This window comes from Ranitomeya variabilis, chromosome 5 (genome assembly GCF_051348905.1).
Source record: "Ranitomeya variabilis isolate aRanVar5 chromosome 5, aRanVar5.hap1, whole genome shotgun sequence".
In the NCBI taxonomy this organism is placed as follows: Eukaryota; Metazoa; Chordata; class Amphibia; order Anura; family Dendrobatidae; genus Ranitomeya; species Ranitomeya variabilis.
Window position 1 is genome coordinate 409,216,954 of NC_135236.1, and position 8,269 is coordinate 409,225,222.

Consider the following 8,269-nt stretch of genomic DNA (forward strand, 5'->3'; position numbering starts at 1 on the left):
TAAGATGCATGTGCATAAACCACAGAAAAAAATATTTTTGGGGAAAACTACTAGTGATGAGCGAGTGTACTCATTGCTCGGGTTTTTCCTATCGCCACGACAGCACCCCTACGAGAGAGGGGATCCGCCCACCTTCCGGACAGGAACCTACAGGATTTAAAGGGGCGGTCCCCCTCACCACTCCAGTTTGGGTTCCTGTCCGGACGGCGGGAGCCTGCAGGAATGAACCTTACCCGGGTCCACCATGCCTCTGTGCGGTATCCGTTTGCGAACGGCAGAATCGGGGGCCCGGAAGCAGTGTCGGGGGTGTCCTGCGTGCAGACCCCGCCTCGTCTGGCCACACGGAGCATGTTCCAGGAGTCGGGCAGTGCCGTCCTGGTCCACAGTGCAGGCGCGGTGTTCAGCGCTCACACCGGCGCAGGTGAACCCAGAAGTAGTTCTTACACTTCCGGGGTAAGCTGGAGGAGGAGCGCTGCAGCGTTTGAAAAAGAGCGGCGGCTGTAGAGGAAAGCGTGCAGCAATGTCCTCAGTAGGGGACGCCGAGCACCCTCAAGGAGAGGGACCGGAGCAGCGCAGCAAGAGCCGCTCAAGAAGCAGCAGCAGCGTGGTACGGGGGCAGCAGCTTGCGAGCGCCCCAGCGTCACAAGTGGATCGTTCTCCTCCAAAACCGGTATTCACAGATTCAGCCTCATGGTGAGTGTTATCAATGCTCCTGGTGCTGATATGGTCTGTTATTTGTGCTTTGTTTTAGGGGAAAAAGTCATCTAAATTTAAGCACAAGCAATGTGCGTTATGTATGACTCCATTGCCTGACAGTTATACTAAAAGGCTTTGCCAGGCGTGCATCTGTCAGACCTTAGAAGAGGAAGCTCCCCTTCGTTCTTCAGACCTTAGAGAGGTCATCAGGGAAGAAATAAACTATTCCCTTATAACCAGCCGCCATGGGAGGTTAAGCAGGGACATATCTCCAGGATCTAGTCCGTCCCTGCAAGAAGGTGAATGTTCCCGCTCCTTATCACCATCCTCCTCAGAGGAAGAAGGAAGACCATGTTTTTCGGTTGATAACATGGATATATTAGTTAAAGGAGTCCGAGCAACCATGGGGGTTACTGAGAACAGGGAACCAAAATCTGCACAAGACTTAATGTTTGCAGGCTTGTGCCAGAAGAGTCGTAAGTCATTCCCAGTCGTGGATACAGTTAAGACCCTTATAAAGCGGGAATGGGATAAACAAGACAAAGGTTTCCTACCGTCGTCTGCAAAAAGAAGGTATCCCTTTGACGATGATGATCTGACGGTATGGATGAAGGTCCCAAAAGTGGACGCAGCGGTGGCCTCTTCATCTAAGGCCGGAGCCCTACCACTTGAGGATGTAGGCCTTATGAAAGATCCGTCAGATAGAAAAGCGGATATGTTTTTGAAAAAGGTGTGGGAGTCGTCTGCTGGTGCTTTCAAACCGGCAATCTCCAGTACTTGTACGGCTAGATCTGTCATGGTTTGGGTAACCCAGCTGGAGGAACAGCTGAAATCCAAAGTGCCCAGAGACAAAATACTAAACTCCCTATATCGCAAATATATATCGTATCGCAAATACGGGAAGGGGTGGTGTATTTAGCGGATGCATCTGTGGATTCGCTAAAATTAGCAGCCAGATCAGCAGGTCTTTCAAACGCTGCTCGACGAGCCCTATGGCTTAAGACCTGGAAGGGAGATGCCTAGGCGAGAGAAAAACTGTGTACGATTCCATGTAGGGGTGAGTACCTGTTTGGCCCGGTATTGGATGACATTCTAGCTAAGGCTGAGGATAGAAAAAAGGGCTTTCCTAAAGTGTTTAATCCTACCTTTAGGAATACCTTCAGGAGACGCTTCCAATACCGAAGACCTTATCAGAACCGAGACTGGGAACCAGCAGACCCGAAGAAGAAAGGTTCGGACTCTAATGCCCCATCATCTTCATCAAGAAGAAGAAGAAATTACCGTTAATAGTGACCTTCCAGTAGGGGGCAGGTTAAAACACTACTATGCTCAGTGGGCCAAAATATCATCGAGTAACTGGGTTTTGGGCATAATTAAATCAGGGTTAAAATTAGAGTTTCGAGAAAAACCTTCAAATTTCTATATCTTGACTACCCCTGATTCCTTAGACCAACAAAAGGCCCTTGAAAAGGAAGTTCAGATGTTAAGACAGAAAAAAGTTATACTAGAGGTTCCAAAACAACAACAGGGGAAGGGGTTCTATTCCCCTTTATTTTTAATTCCCAAACCTGATGGATCCTTTCGAACCATCATAAATTTACGGAAATTGAACAAGCATCTACAATATCATGCTTTTAAGATGGAATCTATTAAAACGGCGACTAAACTTCTTTTTCCCAGGTGTTATATGACAGTCCTGGATTTAAAGGATGCGTATTATCATCTGCCCATTCATCAGGATCATCAACAATTCCTCAGAATGGCGGTGCGCTTAAACGACCAGGTCATACATTTTCAGTTTACTGCAATGCCGTTTGGTCTATCTATGGCACCGAGAGTGTTTACTAAGGTCATTTCGGAAGTAATGGCCTATGTCAGAGAACACGATACGTTAGTTATACCCTACTTGGATAACTTCCTAGTAGTGGGGAATTCGTTTTCTCAGTGTAAGAATCGCCTAAATCATATAATATCTTCCTTACAGGACTTGGGTTGGCTAGTCAACTTGGAAAAATCAAGATTGGTACCATCATCAACTCAGACCTTCCTAGGTATTCTGCTAAATTCGGAAGAGCAACTATGTTTCCTTCCGGAAGAGAAAAAGCAGAAGATTGTGCACAAAGTCAGTACTGTAACAAAAAGGCCAGATCTGACTTTGAGAGACGCTATGTCCCTTCTGGGATCCTTGACATCGTGCATACCGGCCGTCCAGTGGGCTCAGTTCCACACTCGAGTGTTGCAGTCCCAGGTCTTGGTTGCAGAGAAGAGTCTTCAAGGACAATTAGGCAAAAGACTCAGGCTATCCACTGTCACTCTAGACAGTCTGAGATGGTGGCTAGACATGGAACATTTAGGGAAAGGAGTAAGCTGGAATATAATACCAGACAACACGGTCACAACCGATGCCAGCCCGATAGGATGGGGAGCTCACATAGGAGATGTTTGGGCTCAGGGACAATGGTCTCTCTTAGAGGCTCAAGAGTCCTCGATTGGAAAGAGCTTACGGCTGTCAAAAAGGCCCTACCTAGGTTGCTACCATCTCTGCAGGATTCACATGTAAGAGTCCAGTCAGACAACACAACAGTAGTGGCGTATCTCAACCATCAAGGGGGTACAAGATCAAAATCCCTAATGAACACCGCCACAGACATTCTCGACATAGCCGAAGCTCATTTTCGCTCTCTATCGGCCGTTCACATTCGGGGAGAGCTCAACACGGAAGCAGATTACCTCAGCCGTCATTCTCTAAGTCAAGGAGAATGGGTTCTAAATCGACGGGTGTTCAAACAGATAGTAGATCTTTGGGGGTTGCCCGTCATAGACCTATTTGCAACGAGAGAGAACAGACAGACCAGGAAGTTTGCTTCGCTTCGGGTGGCGGACAAACCCTGTGTAATAGACTCCCTTCAGATTCACTGGGATTTCCCTCTAGGGTATGCATTTCCCCCAATGTGTCTGATCCCTATAGTCCTCAGAAAGATCAGGGAGGAGAGGGCGAGAGTGATCTTGATTGCCCCCTTTTGGCCCAGGAGGGCATGGTTCTCGTTACTCAGAACAATGTCTGTGACCGATCCCTGGGTATTACCAGTCAGTCCGGAGCTTCTTTCTCAGGGTCCATTCCGTTACCCCAATGTGGAATCCCTGCATCTGACGGCGTGGAATTTGAGAGGGAGTTATTAAGGAGAAGAGGGTTTTCAGAGGCTCTCATTTCTACTCTGTTAAACAGCCGGAAAGAAGTTACTACTAAGATCTATGCTAAGACTTGGAAAAAGTTCCTTGCCTTCTACCAACATCCCTTTTCAGGCAAGGTTCCAATTCTGGCTATTCTGGAATTTTTACAGAAAGGCCGAGAATTGGGCTTGGCAGTAAATACCCTTAGAGTCCAAATTTCAGCTTTGCGGGCATTATATAGCATCGATGTGGCAGGGAACAGATGGGTATCCAGATTTATTAAGGCCACTGAACGTTCTAATCCAGTGTATGTGCCCAGTCTGCCACCATGGGACTTAAGTTTAGTTTTAGATGCCTTAACTGAACCCCCCTTTGAGCCAATAGATTCGGTCTCCATTAAATATTTAACTTTAAAAACCGCCCTCCTACTGGCCCTAACTTCTGCTAGGAGAGTGAGTGATTTGCAGGCTTTATCGGTAGATCCCCCTTATTTAATGGTCTTTCAGGATAGGATCGTGTTAAAACCAGATCCAGCATATCTACCAAAAGTAGCTTCCAAGTTTCATATAAGCCAAGAAATAGTTTTACCATCATTTTGTGACAATCCGGTTTCAGCTGAAGAGCAGAAATGTCATATGCTAGACGTTAGAAGAACGCTGTTAGAATACCTCCACAAAACAGAGCCAGGGAGGCAGAGTAGGGCTCTGTTTGTTTCCTTTCAGAATTCAAGGAAAAGGGCGAGTGTAACGAAAGCGTCTATCGCCAGATGGATAAGAGATGCCATATATCTTGCTTATATTGCCAAAGGCCAGACACCACCAGATGGCATCAGAGCCCACTCTACTCGAGCCATGGCCTCATCCTGGGCGGAAAAAGCAGACGTCTCCATAGACGTAATATGTAAGGCGGCAACGTGGTCATCTCCTTCCACCTTTTATAGACATTACCGTCTTGACCTGTCATCAGAGGCCAATTTAACTTTTGGCCGTTCAGTACTTAGTACTGTAGTCCCTCCCAGGTGATTGATCTTTGAAAATCTCTCGTAGGGGTGCTGTCGTGGCGATAGGAAAACCGGTTTTTACGTACCGGTAATAGGATTTTACGGAGCCACGACAGCACCCGCACATTCCCCCCCGTAGTTAATCACTGGTTTCCTGCACTCTATTGGAAGGTGTGCTATTAGTTATCACTCTTTTAGAGGTGATGGTATTTAGTAATGTTTAAGTATATATGATTATGTACTAACTCAATGGGCGGTGTCCCTTATACTCTGAAACACAAACTGGAGTGGTGAGGGGGACCGCCCCTTTAAATCCTGTAGGTTACTGTCCGGAAGGTGGGCGGATCCCCTCTCTCGTAGGGGTGCTGTCGTGGCTCCGTAAAATCCTATTACCGGTACGTAAAAACCGGTTTCCTGAGCATGCTTGGGTGGTCTCCGAGTATTTTTAGTGCTTGGAGATTAAGATTTCATCCCCACATGTCTTCAAGCTGTCTAGTAGCCACAAATCATGCTGCTGAGGCGATGAAAACTAAATCTCCGAGCAGTCATAAATACTCGGAGACCACCCGAGCAACGAGTACACTCGCTCATCACTAGAAACAACCAAAATTGGGATCTTTCAGGATCTCCTCATTATAGGCTATATTGAATATGACATTTTAGTTGCAGTACATGCATACATCTGTCTATAGCAGTCAATATAGTGAGAAATAGACTCTGTGTAAAGCCATGGTTGAAAAGTGAAGATGAGAAAGCATAGAATGCCTCGGATCTGCTGCAGCATGAAGCTGTTGGGAAGCTATAACCTCCTGTCCCCGAATCGCGCATTTCGCCCTTCCCCTCCCCCTTCCCTGAAGAAGCTCTCACACCCACAATCTTTCTTAGGCTGGAGTCACACTTGCCGTATAAAAAAAATCGGTCCGATTCTCTCGACCGAGAATCGCACCAATGTTCTCCGTATGGTCATTCGTGTGTAATCCCTTTGCAATGCGATGATGCAATTTTCTCGCACCTATGTATCCATATGGCATATGTATGGCTTTACATTTCTCACTGCTTTTCCCCATTGAATTTAATGGCTCAATGGGCTGAATTGAGGAAAATGTGTGTGTATTTCTTGCAAGTCTCATTGATGGTCCGTGTGGTGTTATTTTTTTTTCTCGCACCCATAGACTTGCAGTGGCGAGACCCGGGCGATATACGCTTACAATCCCAGCATGCTGCGATTTCACTTGCACGTATAATACGCTCGAGAAAAAAAAACAGTGATGGGAGCTGCCCCATAGATTAACACTGGGCCGAGTGCTATGCGATGTTTTCTCACATAGCACTCGTCAATATTCCTCTCTAATGTGACTCCGGCCTTACACACTCTCTCACACCCACTCTCACACTATCACACACACACACTCTCTTAGGCTGGGGTCACAATTGCGAGTGCAATGAGAGAAACTCGCACGAGTCTCTCGCATCAATACCCGGCACTGCCGCCGGCACTCGGGATTGGAGCTTGCAGCTGCATAGAAATACATGCAGCCACACACTCCTGTCCCGAGTGCCAGCGGCAGTGCCGGGTATTGATGCGTGAGTTTCTCGCATTGCACTCGCAAGTGTGACCCTGGCCTTACACGCTCACGGTTTCTTACATGCACACACTCACTCACACTCTTATACACACTCGCACTCTCTTACACATGCAATCTCACACACACACATTCTCTCACACACACACATTCTCTCACACATAGTCTCTCTTAGGCCGTGGTCACACTAGCGTAGAATACAGACGAGTGCTATGCGATAAAACATTGCATAGCACTCAGACCAGTATTCCTCTATGGGGGAGCTCCCATCAGCGTTTTTTTTTCTCGGCCATTTTCAATGTGCAAGTGAATTGCAGCATACTGCGACTGTCACCGACACTCGGCCGAGTCTCGGCTCACTCACACCCATATAAGCCTATGGGTGCAAGTGAAACAATGAATATCACTCCGATATCATCCAAGTGATGTGCGTTAGACGCTGACCCCGGCAGTGGAGGAGATAGAGAAATTAATTTCTCCGCCTCCACAGCTGTGCTCCAATCGTCTCTGTGCGAGAGGCTCGGAGCACAGACGCATGACACTCGGCTCCTGCTCGCAGCAGAGCAGGAGCCGAGGGTCATTAGCATATCGCTTCCAATGCCATACGCTCGTCTGATGCCGGCCTTCGACACACTCTCTGACTCACACATGCTCACTCTTATTGTCCTCACATTTTCACACACACACACACACACACACACACACACACACACACACACACACACACACTCTCTCATACACACTCTCTAACATGCAGACACACACACTCATGCACAGAAACATACACGCAAAAAACACTCTCAAACACTCTCACTTTCTTACACAAACACACATTCACTCTCTTACATACACATTCTCTTACACACTCTCGCAAACAATCACTCAAACAGTCTCGCGTGCATACTCTCACTATCACTATCACTCTCATGCAGTCTCGCTCTTAGGGCTCCTTCTCACTTGTGCGAGACTCAGATGAGTCTCACACGGCAATACCCCGGAGGAGCGGGGTGTGCGGCTGAATGTATTCCTATGCGGCTGTATGCTCCGATCTGAGTGCCGGGTGCAGAGCCGGGTTTTAAACATGCGAGACTCATCTAAGTTGCTCGCAAGTTGAGAAGGAGCCCTTACTCACATACACACTCTCGCTTACACTCTCACTATATTTCTGACACACAATTTCACTCTCACACAATCACATACACACACACATTCTCAGTTTCTCACACACTATCACACAAACGCACATTCTCAATTTTTACTCTCTCTTTGTCCTTCTCCCACATACTGTCTCTCAAACACTCTCACATACAGACACACACACTATCACATACATACAAACACACACTCATACACAAACACTCACACAAAAAGCACACACGCTCTCAAACACACTATCACTCTCTTACACACCCTCGCTCACACTAACTCTTACACACAATCTCACTCTTTGTCACTCACACACATACTCACACATTCTCACTGTCTGACATAGTCTCGCTCTGACTCACACACACTGTGACAAACGCTCACACTGTCACTTACACCCACACTCTTACTCATTCTTTTTCTTACACACAATTTCACTCTCACACAGTCCTAATCACATACACAAACACACAATCTTAGTCTCTCACACACAAACATACATTCTCACTTTTTACTCCTGCACACACACTCCCTCCCACGCACGCACTCTCTCTAACACACACATGCACACACTCTCTAACACACAATATCTGTCACACACTCTCATACACACACAATCAGTCTCAAACACTCACACACGCATTCTCACACATATGATCTCTCACATAGTCAC